This window comes from Pleurodeles waltl, chromosome 10 (genome assembly GCF_031143425.1).
Source record: "Pleurodeles waltl isolate 20211129_DDA chromosome 10, aPleWal1.hap1.20221129, whole genome shotgun sequence".
NCBI lineage: Eukaryota > Metazoa > Chordata > Amphibia > Caudata > Salamandridae > Pleurodeles > Pleurodeles waltl.
Genome location: NC_090449.1, coordinates 505,199,750 through 505,225,542, shown reverse-complemented (window position 1 = coordinate 505,225,542; position 25,793 = coordinate 505,199,750). Strand labels below are relative to the sequence as shown.

The 25,793-nt window shown below is 45.9% G+C and overlaps 1 long non-coding RNA gene and 3 other non-coding genes across 6 annotated transcripts in view; all 4 read left to right on the top strand.

The window, feature by feature from the left end:
- The first annotated feature begins 860 nt into the window (after positions 1-860).
- Positions 861-25,793, top strand: part of LOC138261668 (uncharacterized) — a 72,591-nt gene continuing 47,658 nt past the window's right edge. The window contains exons 1-8 of one of the 3 annotated variants that reach the window (XR_011199132.1): positions 861-918; positions 2,818-2,877; positions 3,371-3,426; positions 3,724-3,783; positions 17,084-17,139; positions 18,566-18,621; positions 21,227-21,286; positions 21,777-21,832. This is a non-coding gene — a long non-coding RNA (uncharacterized lncRNA). Of the gene's footprint in view, positions 2,698-2,741; positions 2,878-3,370; positions 3,427-3,723; positions 3,784-17,083; positions 17,140-18,565; positions 18,622-21,226; positions 21,287-21,776; positions 21,833-25,793 lie in introns of those variants that run through there. The other 2 variants (XR_011199133.1, XR_011199131.1) reach the window with 2 other exon arrangements.
- LOC138262515 (small nucleolar RNA SNORA9) lies at positions 17,209-17,342 on the top strand. The gene has a single exon (XR_011199243.1). It is a non-coding gene; the product is annotated as a small nucleolar RNA SNORA9 (small nucleolar RNA).
- LOC138262518 (small nucleolar RNA SNORA9) lies at positions 18,678-18,811 on the top strand. The gene has a single exon (XR_011199245.1). It is a non-coding gene; the product is annotated as a small nucleolar RNA SNORA9 (small nucleolar RNA).
- LOC138262516 (small nucleolar RNA SNORA9) lies at positions 21,902-22,035 on the top strand. The gene has a single exon (XR_011199244.1). It is a non-coding gene; the product is annotated as a small nucleolar RNA SNORA9 (small nucleolar RNA).

Below are 25,793 nucleotides of genomic sequence, written 5' to 3'. Positions count from 1 at the left end.
GCAATGGGCGGTTACGAGCAGGAACGATTGTGCACACGTATGAGACTACCGGTACTCCGGGTCCCGAGGGACCGAAAATACCTACAGGCGACGCCTCGTAGAATGCTCCCGCTCCACAATAATGTGCCCAATTAAAACGCTGAGCGCGCGCTAAACAACAAAGCAGTGTGAAATGGAAGAATGAGAAAAGCACTTAGCTGGCTGCAGCAGCAGCAGCAAAGAAAGAGGAAGTTCCTTATCCTCGCCTGGTTATATATGTTTATAGTCTCTATGGTGATGACCATATACATTGAATGTTGGGATATGTTTTTCTTGTGATACTCTCTTTTGATTGGCTGCTGTGTTTAATAAAGCATAGAAAGAGAAGAATAATCTGAGCCTCCGGTCCTGACTAGAAATGCCTTAATTGCACACGTTTATGTAAAGTTAATCACCCACGAGCACATGCTTCCTATAGTCCTCTTTCTGTGTTTATGGAATAACTACTCCATCCTTATTAGACATTGGGAAGGAGCTGGTCGTGATAGCCATTGCGGAATACTACCATCAACCCGTCAATAACACACTGCACCTCCAAATCGAAAATGACCATTTACAATCAATTTACTAGGAAGGAAAATATTTCATTATGTAGCCCTATCCCCAAGGTCTGTGTAAAATGTTAAATACAATTCATCTGCTACCCAAAGGAATAAAGTCAATAGTGTAACTACCGAATGATGGAAGTATGAGAGGACGGCAACATAGCCCTCCATCCGACGCCTCCAAATGTTTTCTACAAACGTGTGGGCCGAAGTCTGTTTTTCATCTCTCCGGGGCTTACTGCTTCTTTAATGTATTGCTAGTCTTTCTTCTCTGTCGTTGTGCCTGGCTGGGAAGGCGGCTCCTGCTCTGCCACTTCCTCTCCGGTTCGCGTCGGTAAGGGTCTGGCGGTTGGCTTTGGTCCGTATAGCCTAGTGCATGCGGTTTGTGTGATCGCTGATCAGCGGTGGTTGATTTTGCGGACCTGAAGAACCGGCCTCCTGTAGTGTGGGGGCGTTTGGCCGAATATCTCGGCGCCTTCTGCCACGTGCGGCAAATTGTAGGACAGGAAGTTGCTCTTGATCGAAGTATACGGGCGGCCTAGTGCCGTGCGATTTGTCCGCTCGTAATGTACGAGGACGTGTGGGAGTTGTATGAATGCTAGTTCTGAAAAATGTTATAGTCCAGAATCTCGTATCCTAGGGGGTGAGCTTGGGGCCTCAGTCACCGAGCACATTGTAGAAGATTGGTTTTGAAGGTTGCGGTCTGGTTGAGATGCGTAGATTCAGAACTGTGCTATTCAGTTAAGGGGTGGCGAACCCTCCCGCATTTTACTTGATTGTTGCCGCTGTGGCTCCTGCCCGTGCAGAGGCAGTGCCTTATTTTTGTGTGTGCCGCGAATTCGACCCAAAGTTATTGGCAAGCTTTAAATTAGCACCAGTTATGTTAGGCAAACTCACATTCATTCTTCAGGCAAACGATTTGCTCAGAAACACAAGAAGTTAAGCCGACGCCGAGATCGGACCTGGTTCCCGAGCTCCATACTAGACGGTTCCGGCCGTAACTCCACATTTTCTCCCCAGTGGCCATCCTCTCGAATTTTATTTTTCCAACGTTTCTCAGAGGGGGAATAGTTCTTACTCCTTAATGAGCTGTAGCAAAGTTATCTGTTTGTGTCAAAGGAGGTGCTGCACAAACCCAATGCACTTACCGGAGCATGTTCAGCTATTGTGATGAAAATTGAATCACCATACCAAAAAACAAAACCCCGGTGTGTGTGAATGCTAATTATGTTTGGGCCGTGTCATGGTATTACGATGGTGTTCATGTCTTTCAGAATCGAAGTGCTGATAAGTTAGATCGGCAGACGGCTGCATAGGCAGTGTGTACGATTTGCCCAGTTTTAAATGGTTCGTTAAAGCAGTAGACCTGAGAACTTAGCACACTGCTACTTGCTGCAAAGACTCCCTTTACCCCCATAATGCCTCTTTGTGAAAATACCATGATAATGGCAACTTCTTCCCTTCTGCTGGTTATATTCAGTCAATCTTTAATCGCAAGCTTACGAGCAACTTTTATATCCATTCTAAATGCACACAATCTTGCCAAATGGAGCAGAGGAATAAGTGAAATGGGAGAATGGAATGCAAAACGCAGGGGGGTGTCACTATTGTGTGTTTTTTTCCAGCATATTTAGCAGAAGTGCTGTGCAGCGTTGCTATAAAATCATTGTTTTTTTTTCGTAAATGAAGTGTGTTTTTGTGTCTCTCACTTTCTTACTAAATTGCATTCTACTGTTTTTTCCTTGAGTTCCACGTTTTGTTGTGTGGGATAGTGTGTTCTTGGATCACACTCAATTATGAGGATTTCATGTCCAAACACTTCCCATGATGGTGTGACTACAGTGGCTTAATTTTATGATCTGAAAGTATGAGGATTACTGATCTTTTTGAGGATGCTTTAATCTCCGGACTACAACTACCTAATCAAGGTAATAGGGTCGCGGTTGAGTTCTCAAACTTCTTTCTCCCCAAAATAATACTTCTTACCTGTTCACCAAAATATGCAGGCCCTTCAGCTTTGTGGACCTCATCTGTTGCTCAGTGCATTCATGCAGAACATGCAAGATCAATCCTATGATATTTTGAAGAAACCCCCCCCCCCCGCTCCATCATGGTGTGTTTTTTGATTTCGTGGACATCTTTCTTTGAGAACTGGGGAAGGGGTTGGTATTGCCTGACATTGGTGTTTATGGAGCGATCTAAGTTATTATTTTTCTTTCCTTTTTCTACACAGCAACTAACCTGTCTCACGGCTATAAAAACATGGCCCCTACAATGCATCATACTGAACCAGGTAAAGTACAAATTAGGGGTTGATAACGTTCTCAATGTGTACAGTATGCACAGGCCTACTGTCTAGTCTGGTACAATTCTGCAGAACTTGCAAGACAATATTGGAGTTTGATATATATGTCACACTTTCCTGAGAAATGAGTTGCCGTGATTTACATGATTGTAGGATGTGCTCATGGAGCATGAGTATCTGTTTTCGTCTCGTATGTCGTGGCTGTGTGGTGCCCTTGCAGCAGAAACACAGCCCCTGCAATGTGACAAAGTACATAACATGCTAGTGGTCTCTGATAACTTTCGCTGAACCTGTATGCTATGGGCAGAGATCTTAGCTGCACCCGGATCTCCGTATAGCTTTCTCCATTCCTGCAGAGTTTGCAGGATTAAGATAGATATGTTTTAATGGTCTAACAAATATTTTACCTTTCAAAGCATGCTTTGTATTTCCCAGGAGCACAGTTTACTATTACTTGTTTTGTATGCTTGTTTATTTACAGAGCGTAAACCTTCCTGGATTTTGAAGATGTCAAAGCAATGCCTAAGACTAATCAAGGTAACAAACTTGTTGCTGAGTTCTCCATCTCATTTCACCCAAGCCAACCCCTTCCGACCCTCACCAAAATATGCCGGTCTTCCAGCTTGGCCTAGCTCTTCCATAGCTTGGTGCATTCCTAGAGACCCTGCAAGATTAACTCCGAGATGGTTTGAGGCCTCCTTTTGTCCTATCGGAAGGAAGTTATAGATTTCTTGGACATGTTTCTACTAGGCCGGTGGGAGAAGGTGGGATATAGTACTTGACAGTGATGTTTTAAAGATCAATCTATAGTCATTGTTCATTTTTCCTACACAGCAACTTTCCTGTCACCAGGTTAGAGAAACGAGGCCCCTGCAGTGCATCATACAAAACCAGGTAACTTGCAAACAAAAGGTCCCTGCTGACTTCACCCCTTATTCTGTCCAGTATGTACAGGCCTTCCATTTTGCTTGGGCTCCTCCTTAACCTATTTATTCATGCGGAGCTGTATTTAGGTGTATCACAAACAAGAATGAATGCACTACTGAGAGTCCAGTTTCAGCTGTTCTATTAAAAATATAGTCCCTAACGTTTGGAATAGTCTGGTAGGTAAACTGCGGCAGTTATCTTCCAATGCTTCCTTCAGTAAACAGTTAAAAACCTGGATTTGTTTTTAAATCTTGGCTTGTTGGTGATGTTTGAAGCTACCCCCACCACCCTTGCATAATTCTAGCATTGGTACACTTCAAAAGAAGTAGCTATGCGCTCTACAAATCAGATTATACATTAATAGGCTACTACCTACAATCTATAAATGGAATTTCTATTAGTTGGCAATCCAAAAACCGTAAGACTAGTTCTACAAGTAGCTACTTGGTGTGCTGTGGGTCGTTTGTAAATATTGGATTAATGAAGCTGAAAGCAGCGGTTCACTTTTTTCTTTTCTCCAAAAAATGTCTTTTTTGTATTACATTAGATGGCTGATCACCCACCCTCAAACCAAGTTTGGGAAATCGTTGCATCACTCTCGTTCACTGTAAGCATTCCCTTGGGTGGTATTTGATTTTGCAAACATGCATTACCATAAAAGGGAACCAAACATACACATCTTCATATTAGTGCCTACCCTCATTGGGGTACAGTGCAGTAAGGCTAAAAGCCACCCACGGTGATGCAGATACTTCTATTCAAAGTGTATGTCAACGAGCAGTTTCATTACATCAACTGAATTTAGCTTGGTGCCCCCTGTTTAATGTTGCTTCTGCGTGGCCTGTGTGCTCTTGCTTGTGTGATACTATTGTTTATAAAAATTGTCTTGGAACCCATCTATTGCTTACCATTTGTTCTCTTTGTCACTCCTCATTCCAGCCTGCTTCTCTGTCCTTGTTGGGGCAAGTTTCTTATTGTTTCCTTGAACCCACCCATCTCCTGTCCTCGTTGTCTGGCCTTCTATCACTCGAACTTTGAGTTTCTTCAGTGGGTGCTCTTACTGATCAAGAGAACTTTATCCCTTACCTTTTTGCTTGTCTCCCTACTCCCTGAAAAGCATTACATACGGCCCACGTCATAGCGTGCTTTTTGTTTTTAGGGTCGACTCTGTGAGTGCATGCGCTAGCGCGTGCTTCTCACTTGCAAGACTGTTGTGTACCGCAAAGGGCTTGTAGCCTGCATATCGCTCACCATTTGTTAGATGGCCTGGCACTCTTCTTCAGTCTCGTAATTCGTTCACTTCAGGCCTGCCATTATTTCCGTTCCCCCTGTGTGGCACAGGGACTATGCGCTGATTGATTCAACTTATTTAGTGTCCGTCCACTGCTCCCCGTGTGAATGTAGTACTGTTTTATTCTTTTTAATTTCTTGTCTGCTGCAAACAGAAGGCGTGTGACAGGCAAAAACGTGCCCAGCAGGACAAATAAAATGGCAAAAAAAAAATCTTTTTCATAACTAACTTTCTTTTAATTTACCAAGTCGTCTGAAGGATGCCATGCAGGAGTTGGTGGTACTCGGGTCGAACCAATTACATTAGTGCCTTTAAAAAAATAAAAAAAAACACAAATTAAAGTGGTCTCATGCAGTATAACTGGTGCTTATGTAAAGGGCTTCAATATCTTCTGGTCCAGCTCGTGCAGCGTAAAACTGCGTTTAAAAAAAAAAAAAAAAAAAGACAGCTGTAGGAAGTTGGCTCTGTATGTGCTATTTCAAAGTAAGGAATAGCATGCACAGAGTCCAAGGGTTCCCCTTAGAGGTAAAATAGTGGTAAAAATAGATAATACTAATGCTCTATTTTGTGGTAGTGTGGTCGAGCAGTAGGCTTATCCAAGGAGTAGTGTTAAGCATTTGTTGTACATACACATAGCCAATAAATGAGGTACACACACTCAGAAACAAATCCAGCCAATAGGTTTTTATATAGAAAAATATCTTTTCTTAGTTTATTTTAAGAACCACAGGTTCAAATTCTACATGTAATATCTCATTCGAAAGGTATTGCAGGTAAGTACTTTAGGAACTTCAAATCATCAAAATTGCATGTATACTTTTCAAGTTATTGACAAATAGCTGTTTTAAAAGTGGACACTTAGTGCAATTTTCACAGTTCCTAGGGGAGGTAAGTTTTGATTAGTTTTACCAGGTAAGTAAGACACTTACAGGGTTCAGTTCTTGGTCCAAGGTAGCCCACCGTTGGGGGTTCAGAGCAACCCCAAAGTCACCACACCAGCAGCTCAGGGCCGGTCAGGTGCAGAGTTCAAAGTGGTGCCCAAAACACATAGGCTAGAATGGAGAGAAGGGGGTGCCCCGGTTCCGGTCTGCTTGCAGGTAAGTACCCGCGTCTTCGGAGGGCAGACCGGGGGGGGTTTTGTAGGGCACCGGGGGGGACACAAGTCCACACAGAAATTTCACCCTCAGCAGCGCGGGGGCGGCCGGGTGCAGTGTAGAAACAAGCGTCGGGTTTTCAATGTTAGTCTATGAGAGATCTCGGGATCTCTTCAGCGCTGCAGGCAGGCAAGGGGGGGATTCCTCGGGGAAACCTCCACTTGGGCGAGGGAGAGGGACTCCTGGGGGTCACTCCTCCAGTGAAAGTCCGGTCCTTCAGGTCCTGGGGGCTGCGGGTGCAGGGTCTCTCCCAGGCGTCGGGACTTTAGGTTCAAAGAGTCGCGGTCAGGGGAAGCCTCGGGATTCCCTCTGCAGGCGGCGCTGTGGGGGCTCAGGGGGGACAGGTTTTTGTACTCACAGTCTTAGAGTAGTCCTGGGGTCCCTCCTGAGGTGTTGGATCGCCACCAGCCGAGTCGGGGTCGCCGGGTGCAGTGTTGCAAGTCTCACGCTTCTTGCGGGGAGCTTGCAGGGATCTTTAAAGTTGCTGGAAACAAAGTTGCAGCTTTTCTTGGAGCAGGTCCGCTGTCCTCGGGAGTTTCTTGTCTTTTCGAAGCAGGGGCAGTCCTCAGAGGATGTCGAGGTCGCTGGTCCCTTCGGAAGGCGTCGCTGGAGCAGGATCTTTGGAAGGCAGGAGACAGGCCGGTGAGTTTCTGGAGCCAAGGCAGTTGTCGTCTTCTGGTCTTCCGCTGCAGGGGTTTTCAGCTGGGCAGTCCTTCTTCTTGTTGCAGGAATCTCATTTTTCTAGGGTTCAGGGTAGCCCTTAAATACTAAATTTAAGGGCGTGTTTAGGTCTGGGGGGTTAGTAGCCAATGGCTACTAGCCCTGAGGGTGGGTACACCCTCTTTGTGCCTCCTCCCAAGGGGAGGGGGTCACAATCCTAACCCTATTGGGGGAATCCTCCATCTGCAAGATGGAGGATTTCTAAAAGTTAGAGTCACCTCAGCTCAGGACACCTTAGGGGCTGTCCTGACTGGCCAGTGACTCCTCCTTGTTATTCTCATTATCTTCTCCGGCCTTGCCGCCAAAAGTGGGGCCTGGCCGGAGGGGGCGGGCAACTCCACTAGCTGGAGTGTCCTGCTGGGTTGGCACAAAGGAGGTGAGCCTTTGAGGCTCACCGCCAGGTGTGACAATTCCTGCCTGGGAGAGGTGTTAGCATCTCCACCCAGTGCAGGCTTTGTTACTGGCCTCAGAGTGACAAAGGCACTCTCCCCATGGGGCCAGCAACATGTCTCGGTTTGTGGCAGGCTGCTAAAACTAGTCAGCCTACACAGATAGTCGGTTAAGTTTCAGGGGGCACCTCTAAGGTGCCCTCCGTGGTGTATTTTACAATAAAATGTACACTGGCATCAGTGTGCATTTATTGTGCTGAGAAGTTTGATACCAAACTTCCCAGTTTTCAGTGTAGCCATTATGGTGCTGTGGAGTTCGTGTTTGACAGACTCCCAGACCATATACTCTTATGGCTACCCTGCACTTACAATGTCTAAGGTTTTATTTAGACACTGTAGGGGCACCATGCTCATGCACTGGTACCCTCACCTATGGTATAGTGCACCCTGCCTTAGGGCTGTAAGGCCTGCTAGAGGGGTGTCTTACCTATACTGCATAGGCAGTGAGAGGCTGGCATGGCACCCTGAGGGGAGTGCCATGTCGACTTACTCGTTTTGTCCTCACTAGCACACACAAGCTGGCAAGCAGTGTGTCTGTGCTGAGTGAGAGGTCTCCAGGGTGGCATAAGACATGCTGCAGCCCTTAGAGACCTTCCTTGGCATCAGGGCCCTTGGTACTAGAAGTACCAGTTACAAGGGACTTATCTGGATGCCAGGGTCTGCCAATTGTGGATACAAAAGTACAGGTTAGGGAAAGAACACTGGTGCTGGGGCCTGGTTAGCAGGCCTCAGCACACTTTCAATTGTAAACATAGCATCAGCAAAGGCAAAAAGTCAGGGGGCAACCATGCCAAGGAGGCATTTCCTTACACAACCCCCCCCCAAACGAAAGAGGATGAGACTAACCTTTCCCAAGAGAGTCTTCATTTTCTAAGTGGAAGAACCTGGAAAGGCCATCTGCATTGGCATGGGCAGTCCCAGGTCTGTGTTCCACTATAAAGTCCATTCCCTGTAGGGAGATGGACCACCTCAACAGTTTAGGATTTTCACCTTTCATTTGCATCAGCCATTTGAGAGGTCTGTGGTCAGTTTGAACTAGGAAGTGAGTCCCAAAGAGGTATGGTCTCAGCTTCTTCAGGGACCAAACCACAGCAAAGGCCTCCCTCTCAATGGCACTCCAACGCTGCTCCCTGGGGAGTAACCTCCTGCTAATGAAAGCAACAGGCTGGTCAAGGCCATCATCATTGGTTTGGGACAAAACTGCCCCTATCCCATGTTCAGAGGCATCAGTCTGCACAATGAACTGCTTAGAATAATCTGGAGCTTTGAGAACTGGTGCTGAGCACATTGCCTGTTTCAGGGTGTCAAAGGCCTGTTGGCAGTCCACAGTCCAGTTCACTTTCTTGGGCATTTTCTTGGAGGTGAGCTCAGTGAGGGCTGTCACAATGGATCCATATCCCTTCACAAACCTCCTGTAGTACCCAGTCAAGCCAAGGAATGCCCTGACTTGAGTCTGGGTTTTTGGAGCTACCCAGTCCAGAATAGTCTGGATCTTGGGTTGGAGTGGCTGAACTTGGCCTCCACCTACAAGGTGTCCCAGGTAAACCACAGTTCCCTGCCCTATCTGGCATTTGGATGCCTTGATAGAGAGGCCTGCAGATTGCAGAGCCTTCAAAACCTTCCTCAGGTGGACCAGGTGGTCCTGCCAGGTGGAGCTAAAGACAGCAATATCATCAAGATAAGCTGTGCTAAAGGACTCCAAGCCAGCAAGGACTTGATTCACCAACCTTTGGAAGGTGGCAGGGGCATTCTTTAAACCAAAGGGCATAACAGTAAACTGATAATGCCCATCAGGTGTGGAGAATGCTGTCTTTTCTTTTGCTCCAGGTGCCATTTTTATTTGCCAGTACCCTGCTGTCAAGTCAAAGGTACTTAGAAATTTGGCAGCACCTAATTTATCAATGAGCTCATCAGCTCTTGGAATTGGATGGGCATCTGTCTTGGTGACAGAATTGAGCCCTCTGTAGTCCACACAAAACCTCATCTCTTTCTTTCCATCTTTGGTGTGAGGTTTGGGGACTAAGACCACTGGGCTAGCCCAGGGGCTGTCAGAGCGCTCAATTACTCCCAATTCCAGCATCTTGTGGACTTCCACCTTGATGCTTTCCTTAACATGGTCAGACTGTCTAAAGATTTTGTTCTTGACAGGCATGCTGTCTCCTGTGTCCACATCATGGGTACACAGGTGTGTCTGACCAGGGGTTAAGGAGAAGAGTTCAGGAAACTGTTGTAGGACTCTCCTACAATCAGCTTGCTGTTGGCCAGAGAGGGTGTCTGAGTAGATCACTCCATCTACTGTACCATCTTTTGGGTCTGATGACAGAAGATCAGGGAGAGGTTCACTCTCTGCCTCCTGATCCTCATCTGTTACCATCAACAGATTGACATCAGCCCTGTCGTGGAAGAGCTTAAGGCGGTTTACATGGATCACCCTCTTGGGGCTCCTGCTTGTGCCCAGGTCCACCAAGTAGGTGACCTGACTCTTCCTCTCTAGTACTGGGTAAGGGCCGCTCCATTTGTCCTGGAGTGCCCTGGGAGCCACAGGCTCCAGAACCCAGACTTTCTGCCCTGGTTGGAACTCAACCAGTGCAGCCTTTTGGTCATACCAAAACTTCTGGAGCTGTTGGCTGGCCTCAAGGTTTTTGGTTGCCTTTTCCATGTACTCTGCCATTCTAGAGCGAAGGCCAAGTACATAGTCCACTATGTCCTGTTTAGGCTCATGGAGAGGTCTCTCCCAGCCTTCTTTAACAAGGGCAAGTGGTCCCCTTACAGGATGACCAAACAGAAGTTCAAAGGGTGAGAACCCTACTCCCTTCTGTGGTACCTCCCTGTAAGCGAAAAGCAGACATGGCAGGAGGACATCCCACCTCCTTTTGAGTTTTTCTGGGAGCCCCATGATCATGCCTTTTAATGTCTTGTTGAATCTCTCAACTAAGCCATTAGTTTGTGGATGGTAAGGTGTAGTGAATTTATAAGTCACTCCACACTCATTCCACATGTGCTTTAGGTATGCTGACATGAAGTTGGTACCTCTGTCAGACACCACCTCCTTAGGGAAACCCACTCTGGTAAAGATACCAATGAGGGCCTTGGCTACTGCAGGGGCAGTAGTCGACCTAAGGGGAATAGCTTCAGGATACCTGGTAGCATGATCCACTACTACCAGGATATACATATTTCCTGAGGCTGTGGGAGGTTCCAGTGGACCAACTATGTCCACACCCACTCTTTCAAAGGGCACCCCCACCACTGGAAGTGGAATGAGGGGGGCCTTTGGGTGCCCACCTGTCTTACCACTGGCTTGACAGGTGGGGCAGGAGAGGCAAAACTCCTTAACCATGTTGGACATATTGGGCCAGTAGAAGTGGTTGACTAACCTCTCCCACGTCTTGGTTTGTCCCAAATGTCCAGCAAGGGGAATGTCATGGGCCAATGTTAGGATGAACTCTCTGAACAGCTGAGGCACTACCACTCTCCTAGTGGCACCAGGTTTGGGGTCTCTGGCCTCAGTGTACAGGAGTCCATCTTCCCAATAGACCCTATGCGTTCCATTTTTCTTGCCTTTGGACTCTTCAGCAGCTTGCTGCCTAAGGCCTTCAAGAGAGGGACAGGTTTCTTGTCCCTTACACAGCTCCTCCCTGGAGGGTCCCCCTGGGCCTAAGAGCTCAACCTGGTAAGGTTCAAGCTCCAAAGGCTCAGTTCCCTCAGAGGGCAGAACTTCTTCCTGAGAAGAGAGGTTCCCTTTCTTTTGCTGTGTTGCAGTTGGTTTCCCAACTGACTTTCCTGTTCTCTTGGTAGGCTGGGCCATTTTTCCAGACTCCAGCTCTACTTTTTCACCCTGTGCCTTGCATTGTGCTCTCGTTTTCACACACACCAGTTCAGGGATACCCAGCATTGCTGCATGGGTTTTTAGTTCTACCTCAGCCCATGCTGAGGACTCCAGGTCATTTCCAAGCAGACAGTCCACTGGGATATTTGAGGAGACCACCACCTGTTTCAGGCCATTGACCCCTCCCCATTCTAAAGTAACCATTGCCATGGGATGTACTTTTCTCTGATTGTCAGCGTTGGTGACTGTGTAAGTTTTTCCAGTCAGGTATTGGCCAGGGGAAACCAGTTTCTCTGTCACCATGGTGACACTGGCACCTGTATCCCTCAGGCCCTCTATTCTAGTCCCATTAATTAAGAGTTGCTGTCTGTATTTTTGCATGTTAGGCGGCCAGACAGCTAGTGTGGCTAAATCCACCCCACCCTCAGAAACTAGAGTAGCTTCAGTGTGGACCCTGATTTGCTCTGGGCACACTGTTGATCCCACTTGGAGACTAGCCATACCAGTGTTACCTGGATGGGAGTTTGGAGTGGAACCTTTCTTGGGACAGGCCTTGTCTCCAGTTTGGTGTCCATGCTGTTTACAGCTATGACACCAGGCCTTTTTGGGATCAAAGTTTTTACCCTTGTACCCATTGTTTTGTGAAGAGGCTCTGGGCCCACCCTCCTGTGCAGGTTTTTGGGGGCCTGTAGAAGACTCTTTACTATTTTTAGTTTTGGTTGTCTCATCACCCTTCTGCTGGGGAGTCTTTGTGACCCCTTTCTTTTGGTCACCCCCTGTTGAAGTCTTGGACACCCTTGTCTTGACCCAATGGTCCGCCTTCTTTCCCAATTCTTGGGGAGAAATTGGTCCTAGGTCTACCAGATGCTGATGCAGTTTATCATGGAAACAATTACTTAACAGGTGTTCTTTCACAAATAAATTGTACAGCCCATCATAATTACTTACACCACTGCCTTGAATCCAACCATCTAGTGTTTTCACTGAGTAGTCAACAAAGTCAACCCAGGTCTGGCTCGAGGATTTTTGAGCCCCCCTGAACCTAATCCTGTACTCCTCAGTGGAGAATCCAAAGCCCTCAATCAGGGTACCCTTCATGAGGTCATAAGATTCTGCATCTTGTCCAGAGAGTGTGAGGAGTCTATCCCTACACTTTCCTGTGAACATTTCCCAAAGGAGAGCACCCCAGTGAGATCTGTTCACTTTTCTGGTTACACAAGCCCTCTCAAAAGCTGTGAACCATTTGGTGATGTCATCACCATCTTCATATTTAGTTACAATCCCTTTAGGGATTTTCAACATGTCAGGAGAATCTCTGACCCTATTTATGTTGCTGCCACCATTGATGGGTCCTAGGCCCATCTCTTGTCTTTCCCTCTCTATGGCTAGGATCTGTCTTTCCAAAGCCAATCTTTTGGCCATCCTGGCTAGCTGGATGTCCTCTTCACTGGAGTTATCCTCAGTGATTTCAGAGTTGTTGGTCCCTCCTGTGAGGGAACCAGCATCTCTGACTATTATTTGTGGAGTCAGGGCTTGAGAAGCCCTGCTCTCCCTAAGTAGGACTGGAGGGGGGGAATTTCCCTCCAAGTCACTATCTTCATCCTCTGAGTTGCCATCCTCAGAGGGGTTGGCCTTTTCAAACTCTGCCAAAAGCTCCTGGAGCTGTACTTTGGTAGGTTTGGGGCCCATTGCTATTTTCTTTAGTTTACAGAGTGACCTTAGCTCTCTCATCTGTAGATGGAGGTAAGGTGTGGTGTCGAGTTCCACCACATTCACATCTGTGCTAGACATTATGCTTCTAAAAGTTGGAATACTTTTTAAGAAACTAAAACTGGTTCTAGAATCTAATTCAAACTTTTACCAAACTTTTAAACTTTAAAAGAAATGCTAAACAGGATCTAACACAAGGCCCTAGCAGGTCTTTTAAGAATTTAGAAAACTTTTCAAATTGCAAAAATCAATTTCTAATGACAATTTTGGAATTTGTCGTGTGATCAGGTATTGGCTGAGTAGTCCAGCAAATGCAAAGTCTTGTACCCCACCGCTGATCCACCAATGTAGGAAGTTGGCTCTGTATGTGCTATTTCAAAGTAAGGAATAGCATGCACAGAGTCCAAGGGTTCCCCTTAGAGGTAAAATAGTGGTAAAAATAGATAATACTAATGCTCTATTTTGTGGTAGTGTGGTCGAGCAGTAGGCTTATCCAAGGAGTAGTGTTAAGCATTTGTTGTACATACACATAGCCAATAAATGAGGTACACACACTCAGAAACAAATCCAGCCAATAGGTTTTTATATAGAAAAATATCTTTTCTTAGTTTATTTTAAGAACCACAGGTTCAAATTCTACATGTAATATCTCATTCGAAAGGTATTGCAGGTAAGTACTTTAGGAACTTCAAATCATCAAAATTGCATGTATACTTTTCAAGTTATTGACAAATAGCTGTTTTAAAAGTGGACACTTAGTGCAATTTTCACAGTTCCTAGGGGAGGTAAGTTTTGATTAGTTTTACCAGGTAAGTAAGACACTTACAGGGTTCAGTTCTTGGTCCAAGGTAGCCCACCGTTGGGGGTTCAGAGCAACCCCAAAGTCACCACACCAGCAGCTCAGGGCCGGTCAGGTGCAGAGTTCAAAGTGGTGCCCAAAACACATAGGCTAGAATGGAGAGAAGGGGGTGCCCCGGTTCCGGTCTGCTTGCAGGTAAGTACCCGCGTCTTCGGAGGGCAGACCGGGGGGGGTTTTGTAGGGCACCGGGGGGGACACAAGTCCACACAGAAATTTCACCCTCAGCAGCGCGGGGGCGGCCGGGTGCAGTGTAGAAACAAGCGTCGGGTTTTCAATGTTAGTCTATGAGAGATCTCGGGATCTCTTCAGCGCTGCAGGCAGGCAAGGGGGGGATTCCTCGGGGAAACCTCCACTTGGGAGAGGGACTCCTGGGGGTCACTCCTCCAGTGAAAGTCCGGTCCTTCAGGTCCTGGGGGCTGCGGGTGCAGGGTCTCTCCCAGGCGTCGGGACTTTAGGTTCAAAGAGTCGCGGTCAGGGGAAGCCTCGGGATTCCCTCTGCAGGCGGCGCTGTGGGGGCTCAGGGGGGACAGGTTTTTGTACTCACAGTCTTAGAGTAGTCCTGGGGTCCCTCCTGAGGTGTTGGATCGCCACCAGCCGAGTCGGGGTCGCCGGGTGCAGTGTTGCAAGTCTCACGCTTCTTGCGGGGAGCTTGCAGGGATCTTTAAAGTTGCTGGAAACAAAGTTGCAGCTTTTCTTGGAGCAGGTCCGCTGTCCTCGGGAGTTTCTTGTCTTTTCGAAGCAGGGGCAGTCCTCAGAGGATGTCGAGGTCGCTGGTCCCTTCGGAAGGCGTCGCTGGAGCAGGATCTTTGGAAGGCAGGAGACAGGCCGGTGAGTTTCTGGAGCCAAGGCAGTTGTCGTCTTCTGGTCTTCCGCTGCAGGGGTTTTCAGCTGGGCAGTCCTTCTTCTTGTTGCAGGAATCTCATTTTTCTAGGGTTCAGGGTAGCCCTTAAATACTAAATTTAAGGGCGTGTTTAGGTCTGGGGGGTTAGTAGCCAATGGCTACTAGCCCTGAGGGTGGGTACACCCTCTTTGTGCCTCCTCCCAAGGGGAGGGGGTCACAATCCTAACCCTATTGGGGGAATCCTCCATCTGCAAGATGGAGGATTTCTAAAAGTTAGAGTCACCTCAGCTCAGGACACCTTGGGGGCTGTCCTGACTGGCCAGTGACTCCTCCTTGTTATTCTCATTATCTTCTCCGGCCTTGCCGCCAAAAGTGGGGCCTGGCCGGAGGGGGCGGGCAACTCCACTAGCTGGAGTGTCCTGCTGGGTTGGCACAAAGGAGGTGAGCCTTTGAGGCTCACCGCCAGGTGTGACAATTCCTGCCTGGGAGAGGTGTTAGCATCTCCACCCAGTGCAGGCTTTGTTACTGGCCTCAGAGTGACAAAGGCACTCTCCCCATGGGGCCAGCAACATGTCTCGGTTTGTGGCAGGCTGCTAAAACTAGTCAGCCTACACAGATAGTCGGTTAAGTTTCAGGGGGCACCTCTAAGGTGCCCTCCGTGGTGTATTTTACAATAAAATGTACACTGGCATCAGTGTGCATTTATTGTGCTGAGAAGTTTGATACCAAACTTCCCAGTTTTCAGTGTAGCCATTATGGTGCTGTGGAGTTCGTGTTTGACAGACTCCCAGACCATATACTCTTATGGCTACCCTGCACTTACAATGTCTAAGGTTTTATTTAGACACTGTAGGGGCACCATGCTCATGCACTGGTACCCTCACCTATGGTATAGTGCACCCTGCCTTAGGGCTGTAAGGCCTGCTAGAGGGGTGTCTTACCTATACTGCATAGGCAGTGAGAGGCTGGCATGGCACCCTGAGGGGAGTGCCATGTCGACTTACTCGTTTTGTCCTCACTAGCACACACAAGCTGGCAAGCAGTGTGTCTGTGCTGAGTGAGAGGTCTCCAGGGTGGCATAAGACATGCTGCAGCCCTTAGAGACCTTCCTTGGCATCAGGGCCCTTGGTACTAGAAGTACCAGTTACAAGGGACTTATCTGGATGCCAGGGTCTGCCAATTGTGGATACAAAAGTACAGGTTAGGGAAAGAACACTGGTGCTGGGGCCTGGTTAGCAGGCCTCAGCACACTTTCAATTGTAAACATAGCATCAGCAAAGGCAAAAAGTCAGGGGGCAACCATGCCAAGGAGGCATTTCCTTACAACAGCTCTTTGATGGCTTCTAAAGGTCTGCGCATATACCCAAGTGAAAGCTTCTGAGAGGCCATGCCTTGGGAGAGCTCGTGCTAAGATACAATCTACCATCCAGACAGGAGGAATATCACCCCTATAGTGATAATATACACATACAAGACTGCTTGTATCACCCATAAAGCCATTCACATTTTCACACCCTCGCTACCTAGCAAACAAACTCAAGATATCAAGTGGCTGTAGACCTTCATGAAATGCTGAAAACCTTCTGCTCAAACCACCAGCTTTCAAAAGTAAAATACTTATGGTGCAATCTTTCTCAGGTACTACAACTAGAATTTGGAACTCACTACCACCAAACCTTTGTACCACCACCTCTTTCCAGATCTTCAAAATGGACCTTTTAAAACACTTATCTTCCAAAGACCTTTTTTTTTTTTTTCTTGCAAAATCACTCCTCCCCAAGTTCTACACCAGATGTACGCACTGACATTTGATGATGTGACCCTGAGACTCAAGTGCTATAACAACCTTTCCACTTCAACTCTGTAAATGTGTAATATGTATTTGTGTGACTTTAATCCTTTTTAACATTCCCAAATATGTAATCTGTAATGGATATGTAGCTTGTAAATGCGTAACTCTCAAAACGATCAATCTGAAGAGGGAGTTGGGTCCAGAGGGGCAACTTTGAACCCCTGCCACCATGAGGTACTTGCTCTGTCTAGCTCCAATCATGGGTTAGCAGTCTGGTAATCGTAATGGAAACAACCATTTGCAATGCGTTGTGTCTCGCATTTGCTAGAGTAAGAGCTGTTAGGATCGTAAATGCCTAACTGGACTTTTCTTGCCACATAAATTGAAAATAGGAAGTCAAACAGTTGACATAAGCGAGCCGATTTAAAGCACCATGGCCGTCTGTCGAGAGCTATTCCAGTTACACCTGGCTCCCTTATAGCTTTCTCCATTTCTGCAGAGTTCGCAAGATTAAGATAGATGTTTTAATGGTCTAAGACCTACTTTTCCTTTCGAATGATGCTTTGTATTTCTCAGGAGCACGGTTTACTAGTCCTCATTTTGTATGCTTTTTTATTTACAGAGTGTAAACTTGCCTGGGGTTTGAAGATGTCAAAGCAATGACTAAGACTAATCAAGGTAACTATGTTCTGACTGAGTTCTCCAACTCTTTCTCCCAAGTCACCCCCTTCTGACCCTCACCAAAACATGCAGGCCTTCCAGCTTGTCCTGGCTCTTTTATAGCTTGGTGCATTCCTAGAGACCTTGCAAGATCAACTCTGAGATGGTTTGAGGCCTCCTTCTGTCCTTTCAGGAGGAGGTTATAGATTTCTTGGACATTTTTCTACTAGACTGGTGGAAGAGGTGGGATAGAATGTATGATGGGACAAGGAATGCTGGAACCACGCACGTCTGAACAGCGCAGTCGACACGACCACCACGTTACCACCACGCATGCCTCTACATCGATATACATATTTTTTTTTCATTGCCTAGTAAAGGCGTGTGGGAACTGCCAGTATGGTTATAGCATGCGACACCACCACCCCCCCACCTCAAAATCCTAAGGCCCAGAAGTACCCGACCCCTAATACTAAAACTACCTGCCCCTAAAAACAAGTACCCCAACACCCACCCGCCCGAAAAACAACCAACCCCCCCAAAAACCAATCTACCCCATAAACGAAACTACCCTGATCCTCACTCGCAAAAAACGAACTACCTCAAACCCACACCCCCAAAAACGAAAGAAAATCTGACTCCACCCCAAAACAAACCTACCTCACCCCTAAAAAACAGAACTGCCCAGATTCTCCTCTTCTCCACCCTGCCCCTAAAAACTACCCCCATACCTGCCCCAGCCCCACTTACCTGACGGCGTCCTCTCCCGATGCACTCTCCCTTTTTCTCTGCCTTAACCACGCATGTGTGGTGTTCAGCACAAGCATGGTTAAGGTAGAGAAAAAGGGAGTCGTTAACACAACCCCGTGGTTCTGCTTGCGGTAACGTAAGTTGTTCCGGATGTTCCCTGGTGGGATATAATATTTGACAGTTGCGTTTTAAAAAACAATCTATATTCATTGTTTTTTTCCCTAAGATAGCAACTTTCCTGTCACCTGGTACATTGTTGCTTCTCGCTAGTCTGGTACATTCCTGTAGAGCTTCCAAAAGAATATTAAAGATTGTTCTATATGTCTGATTCCTGAGAAAAAAGAGATTCTGTGATTTACATGTATGTAGGATGTTGTGCTCATGGAGCCTGAGTATATTTTTGTCTTTATCTCATATACCATAACTGTCTGTTTCCCTTGCAGCAGAAACACATTGTCTGCAATGTGATAAACTACATAAATGCGAATGACCTCTGATAACTTAACTTGAATGCTATGCGGAGATTCCAGCTATACCTTGCTCCCCTATAGCTTTCTCCATTGCTGCAGAGTTTGCAAGATTGAGATAGAGATGTTTTAATAGTCTAACAAATACTGTTCCTTTCAAAGTATGCTTTTTATTTCTCAGGAGCACAGTTTACTATTTCTCATTTTGTTTGCTTGTTCATTTACAGAGCGTAAACTTTCTTGGATTTTGAAGATGTCAAAGCAGAGCTTAAGACTAATAAAGGTAACAGAGTTCTCCAACTCTTTTCATCCAAGCCAACCCCTTCTACCGTTCATCATATGCAGGCCCTCCAGCTTGGCCTGGCTCTTCCATAGCTTGGTGCATTCCTAGAGACCTTGCAAGATCAACTCCGAGATGGTTTGAGGCCTCCTTCTGTCCCATCAGTAGGAGGTTATAGATTTCTTGCACAATTTCTCTACTAGACCAGTTTGGGGAGGTGGGATATTGGTGGCGTTTAAAGAACGATCTATATTCATTGTTCTTTTTTACCTACTCAGCATCTCTCCTGTCACCTGGCTAGAGAAACATGATCCCTGCAGTGTAATTGTCAGATTAGTGAAGCTGAAAGCAGCTACTTATTCACCCCTGTCTTTGTTGTATTACATTAGATGGTATGCAAAACATCTTTAGTTGACTGACCACCCACCCTCAAAACAAGTTTGTGAAATTGTTGCATCTGTCTCAATCACTGTAGCATTCCTCTGTGTGGTATTCCATTTGGTTATATTTGGCTCGCATGCAGTACCATAAAAGGGAACCAAAAATACACATCTCAATATTGGAATATCACCTCATTGAGGTACAGTGTAGTAAGGCTAAAACCACCCAAGGCAAAGGATGTACTTCTATTCAGTGTACGTGGCCTAGAAATTTCATTACAACAACTAAATTGAGCTTGGTGCCCCCCTTTTAGGGTCGCTTTAGCGTGGCCCGCATGCTCTGGCTTGCGAGACACTATTGTTTACAAAAATGGGCTTGGAGCTCACCTGTTGCTCACCATTTGTTAGCTTCAGTGCCACTCCTTGCAGCCTGCTACTACCTTCTTGTAGGTGCCAGTTTCTTATGGTTTCTCCTGTTGTTGCTGGAACCTGCCCATCTCCTGTCATCATTGTGTGATCTTCTTTCACTCTGTTTGAGTTCCTTCAGTGGATACTCTTTCTCATCAAGAAAAAAATCTCCCTTACTTTGTTGCTTTACTTTCCTCCCTCTGAAAATCATTAACACGTGGCCCCCGTCATAGCGTGCTTTGTTTTTAGGGTTGAGCCAGCAACGTGCATGCACTAGCTCGTGCATCTCGCTTGCAGGACTCTTGTGTTCAGCCTCATAATTCGTCCATTTCAGGCCTGGCATCTTCTCAGTTCCTCCTTGTGGTGCAGGGACCCAGCACTGATTGATTAAACTTAGTCTGTGCCTGTCTTCTGCTCCAAACGTGACTGAGGTACTAATTTATTATTTTTAATTTATTGTTGTTGGAAACAGAAGGCATGGGACTGGCAGAAACGTTTCAAGCAGTACAAACAAAATAGCAAAGTGTTTGTGATGTGCGTGTCTGTGTGTGCTTTTTTTTTTTTGTTTGTTTTTTAAATGGCTCACTTTTTTTTGATTTTTCTAAGTCTTCTATTGTCACTTTCTTCTCCCGTTTTATTTTGGTTTTGCAGGTGGGGGCCCTTATCAAAAAAATATGTTTATCTTGTTTGAAATATTACAACGCAACATTGTCTGTGTAATTTATGAAATTATACTTTGAAACCTAACTGTGCAGTACACCCCAACCCACCCAACTTTATCCCACACCAATCCACTGCAATACATTCTGTCCAATCTAATCTTCCCCACTCCAGTGTGTCCCCTCTAATCCAATAGTCTGCTCCACTCCAGTCAAACTCACTCCCATATGCTCCAATCCAAAACCATCTGTATGCTCTAATCTGCCCCACTTAAATCCACCCTTGTACAATCTTCCCCTCTCTAGTCTGTCCACTCCAATCCAAAGCAGTCTGCCACTTCCCAATCTGCTCCACTCCAATCCATTCCGGAACGGTCTGCCCCGCTCCAATCCAGAACGGTCTATCTCAGTCCAGAACAGTCAGCCCCCCTCCTCCCCAGTCCATCCCACTCCAGTATTCAACACTCCAGTCCAGTGATTCTAATCCACCCCACCCATATCACTCCAGTCCAAACCACCCACCCAATCCTCCCCACTCAAATTAGTCCCAATCCCACCCACCTCATTCCATTGTAGTCCACCCCACAACACTCTGCCATTGAACCACAGAACTCTACGACACTCTACTCCTCCTCCACTGTGTGACATTCCAGCAAATCCATTCTACACTACGCTTGACTTCCAGGTTCTGTTGTATGGTTTAGTACGTTCCTGGATCACACTCAATTATGAGGATGTCATCTGTCAAAACATTTCCAATTATGGTGTGACTACAGTGTTTTGACAATAAGATCTGGAAGTATGAGGATTACTGCCCTTTTGAGGATGCTTTCAGTTTCTCCCGACAACACCTACCTAATCAAGGTAATGGGGTTGTGGTTGAGTTCTCAAACTTCTTTCTCAGAAACCAAATCATTTTTTACGTGATCTCCAAAATATGTAGGCTCTTCAGCTTGGTTGAGCTCTTCCATAGCTCAGTACATTTGCGCAGAGCTTGCAAGATCAACCCTGGGATACTTTGAATACTTCCTCTGCCCCATCAGGATGTGTTTTTAGATTTCTTGACCATCTTTCTATGAGAACTGGGGAAGGGGTTGGTATTATGCTTATCATTGATGTTTATGGAGCAATTTAAATTATTATTTCTGCTTTTCTACACAGCAACTAACCAGTCAAACGGCTATTGAAACAGGGTCCCTACAATGCATCATACTGAACCAGGTAAAGTGCAAATGAAAGCTCTGGTAACTTTCTCAATGTGTACACTTTGCACATGCCTCCTTTTTAGTCTGGTACATTCCTGCAGAGCTTGCAAGTGAATATTGGAGATGATTCTGTATGTCGGGCAGTTTCTGGAGATGCTGTAATTTACCTGTGTAAATAGGATGTGCTCATGAAGCTTGAGTATCTTAGTTTTCATCTCATATATTGTGACTGTCTGGTTTCCAGGCAGCAGAAATGCAGCCCCTGAAATGTGACACACAACATAACGAAGTAAAGCCTCTAACTTTCCCGGAAACTGTAGGCTCTGTCTAGAGAGATTCCAGCTACACCTGGATCCCTTATAGCTTTCTCAATTGCTGCAGAGTTCGCAATATTAAGATAGAGATGTTTTAATAGTCTAAGACCTACTTTTCCTTTCGAAAGATGCTTTGTATTTCTCAGGAGCACGGTTTACTAGTCCTCATTTTGTATGCTTGTTTACTTACAGAGTGTAAACTTTCCTGGTGTTTGAAGATGTCAAAGCAATGACTAGGACTAATCAAGGTAACTACGTTCTGACTGAGTTCTCCAACTCTTTCTCCCAAGTCAACCCCTTCTGACCCTCACCAAAACATGCAGGCCTTCCAGCTTGTCCTGGCTCTTTTATAGCTTGGTGCATTCCTAGAGACCTTGCAAGATCAACTCTGAGATGGTTTGAGGCCTCCTTCTGTCCTATCAGGAGGAGGTTATAGATTTCTTGGACATTTTACTACTAGACCGGTGGGATAGAATGTATGATGGGACAAGGAATGCTGGAACCGCGCATGCCTGAACAGCGCAGTCGGAACGACCGCGTTGTTGCCACTCATGTCTCTACATCAGTGTTTTTTTTTTTCTTTTTTTTTTCTTCTCCATTGCCTAGTAAAGGCATGTGTGGAAACGGCCAGTATGGTTAGCTTGCGACCCCACCTCAAAATCCTAAGGTCCAGAAGTACCCCACCCCTAATACTAAAACTACCCTGATCCCTGCCCCTAAACACAAGTACCCCACTCCAATTAACCCCAATCACACCCACCTCATTCCATTGTAGCCCACCCTACGACACTGCCATTGAACCACAGAACTCTACGACACTCTACTTCTCCACTGTGACATTCCAGCAAATCCATTCTAACCCCCCCCCCAAACTCTTACACTTGATACCACTATTAGCCATGCTGAACAGCAGACACCCAAAATACATTGTCAAGGCCATTAGTTCGTGTATGGTTGAGACCTATTGCCTTTGACAATGCTTGTTACTTTTCTTGCCCTACTGTCACTTGTTTACAGTTGTACTCTTTCTGATTGGCTGGGACTGCCTGAGCAATGGTTATACGAAAGAAAACATTGCGTTCCTTTGAGAGTAAGTACAGGCGACTCTCCTTGTAACCCACAGGGATGTGGAATTCCTATTGCCCGGCGCCCGGGACATCTTGTTTGGGGTCAAGGGCAACAAGTTTTTATGTTTACTTTGTCCTTGGGACAAGTAGGCCCAACCCTCTGCAGCACAAACCCTTTGGCTGCCTGTTTACAGAGAGTGGAACTCTCTGCAGTTGAGGTAATGTGTTTCCAAAAGATAATGCTGTTCGAACTTGTATTTATGGTTCATTATTTGAAAGCCTTCATTATTAGGGTGAGTGCTGTAAATAAATGTTTTAAGGTCACACTTCACTACTGACGTTGGTTCCAGTACACAAACAAAAAAAAAGTGTATACACATGTTTGAAAAGTTTAGGCTATGAGGCTAAGTATAATGCTCCCAGAATGCTCTCTGATTAGATGCAAATGAAGTGTCATTTAGTAAAATGTTTTGATGCATGCTAGTATTTCCCAAAAATATTTCTAATGGAAAATCAGTGTAACCATTTTCAACACTATTATGGGAAGCATGAAAATAAACAAACACTGACAAAGCCAACTGATCTGACACATTTTTATAAGTCCCTTTTAGTTTAATCAATGCGTTTCTTGTTTTGACATGGCTTTTATAACACTTTATTGTTGTGGGAGCTACCAGGCCCTCAACATTGTAACAAACACTGGCAAAAACCCCCCCAAAACGTTTTTGAACTCTACAAGCACACGTTGCCACCAGTGGCATAACAAAGGCCCGCAGCTGCCCTCCAGGGGGCCCCTTCAGCACAGCACCTGCCATGAGTGAGTCTGGATAGGGGGCTCCATGTTCTTTGCAAAGGGGCACCCTCCAGTTTCGTTACGTCACTGATTGCCACTGTAGTTCCTGACACTGAACAAAACTACTTTGTGTGCCAATATGCTCCTTGTGGAAGAGCAGAATGCAATCACTCACAGTAAAGCTAGCCGAAAGAGAGAGAAATAGAAGTTTAATAAAAACAAAATGTCTTTTGTTAACACCAGACCTAATTAGGGACCAAGACCCACATGTAGGTAGCTTTTTGCATGTCGCAAACAGCGACTTTCGTTGTGTGCGACGTGCAAAAAGCATATTGCGATGCACAAACCCAGTTTTGCGATTCGGTAACCTGGTTACCGAATCGCAAAACAGGTTTGCGACTCACAATTAGGAAGGGGTGTTCCCTTCCTAATTGCGACTCGCAGTGCTATGTAGGATTGTTCTGCGAACGCGGGCGCAAACCAATCGCAGTTTGCACCCATTTCAAATGGGTGCTAACACTTTCGCAAAAGGGAAGGGGTCCCATGGGACCCCTTCCCCATTGTGAATGTCACTGTAAACATTTTATCAGATGGGCCACTGCCTGCTCTGAAAAAATGAAACGAAAACATTTAATTTTTCGTTTTTGTAATGCATCTCGTTTTCCTTTAAGGAAAACGGGCTGCATTACCAAAAAAAAAACTGCTTTATTGAAAAGCAGTCACAGGGTGGTCTGCTGCCTCCAGCAGGCCACCAACCCTGTGAGGGCCGCCATTCGCAAGGGGGTCGCAAATTGCGACCCACCTCATGATTATTCATGAGGTGGGCATTTGCGAAGCCCTTGCGAATCACAGATGGTGTCAGGGACACCATCCTACATTCGGATTTGTGACTCGCAAATTGCGACTCGCTCTGACTCGCAATTTGTGGGTCGCAAATCTGAACCTACCTACATGTGGCCCCAGATTCTTAAAGAAGGTCACAAAAGTGCACCCATGGTATGTCGTACCCCTATAAAATATTTGTGAACTGTATTTTAGCATGGGTAAATACGCATGTGTAGATTTGCTCATGTGAAAATCTATTGAGCATTTGCAAGTTCATTTTCTCCCAGCCACTTTCTTCCCAACCCTGGAAGAAGTTCTAATTCTGCCATTGTCAGGAGTAAATGTCCAACCTTTCTTATTATGGGAAAATATTAGAGAGAAGCTGGTGAAAATCTTTAAAACATGCAGGTTAGTAGGTTTGCAGACTCAAAGGCATTCCAGCCCTGGGACTATTGCTTACTGCTTCCTCCAGCCCCAGTATTCAGATCTGCAGAAAGGTGGCAAAATAAGGAAATTGCTACAGTAGGGATTGAAACTGCAAGTATTCAAGCCCTACTATGGTAGTAGCCCTGGCATAATCAAGAGGTTATTATCAGAGCTCTTACATAATGAGATTGCTGCCATAATTTGGCGCCACACTACATGGCACCAAAAGGACAAGTAGATCATTTTGCAGGACAAGTAGATTTGAGAAGCAACCTGTCTCCTGGACAAGTAGATATTTTAATAAATTCCACACCCCTGAACCCAATATCATGTTTCTGACATTTTCATCGGGCTGAATAAAAACTGATTACTAAACAGCCAAAACTCCTTTAGAAATTAAAGTGTTGCAGAATTGTAAGCTATTTAATTAATTGCACCCTAGTGTTAACATTTTGTAGGCATTGGGGGGGGGTGCTTGTGTTAGTCAGTACAGCATCCGGCATTGAGCTCCTCAAAACAGTGACCAGCTACTAGAGTTTATGCTCTCAGAAAATATTTTTTGGGAAGGCATGGAAACCTTGAAATCTTCCAGTAAATAGGGCGATGTTTTATTGTATTTAAGATCCCCTCGCGTCTTCCCGTTTGCTCCTCCGTTGTGCTGTGCTTTGGCAGTTGATAGATGAATTATTTTCCTACCAACAGGCACATTTTCAAGGCCTGTGCGAGCGGGTGCTTCTTCGCGCTGGCATTTCGTTCCATAGGGTAATCTGAACACTCAGATCTCCTGGGAAACAGTCGGGAACGAGCTTTTTCGTTCTTGCTGTTCTGTTTCCAGTATAGAGTGCCCTCTTGCAGTTTCCGGTCCACAGGCTCTTGCTGACACCAGTTCAATGTTCTCAGATTCAGGAAGTCCCTCCGTTCCACTCTATGGAGCTGGGTTGATGATGGACACCACCTTCACATTTAGCGATAGATACTTCACAACATATTTTGGCAGCAGTTTCAACTCCCCTTTTACATACTGTGATATCTCATGCAGTTCACCGCGCGACTTGCTTGGTATATGTATTATCACACTGACCGAACATTAAGGAACTT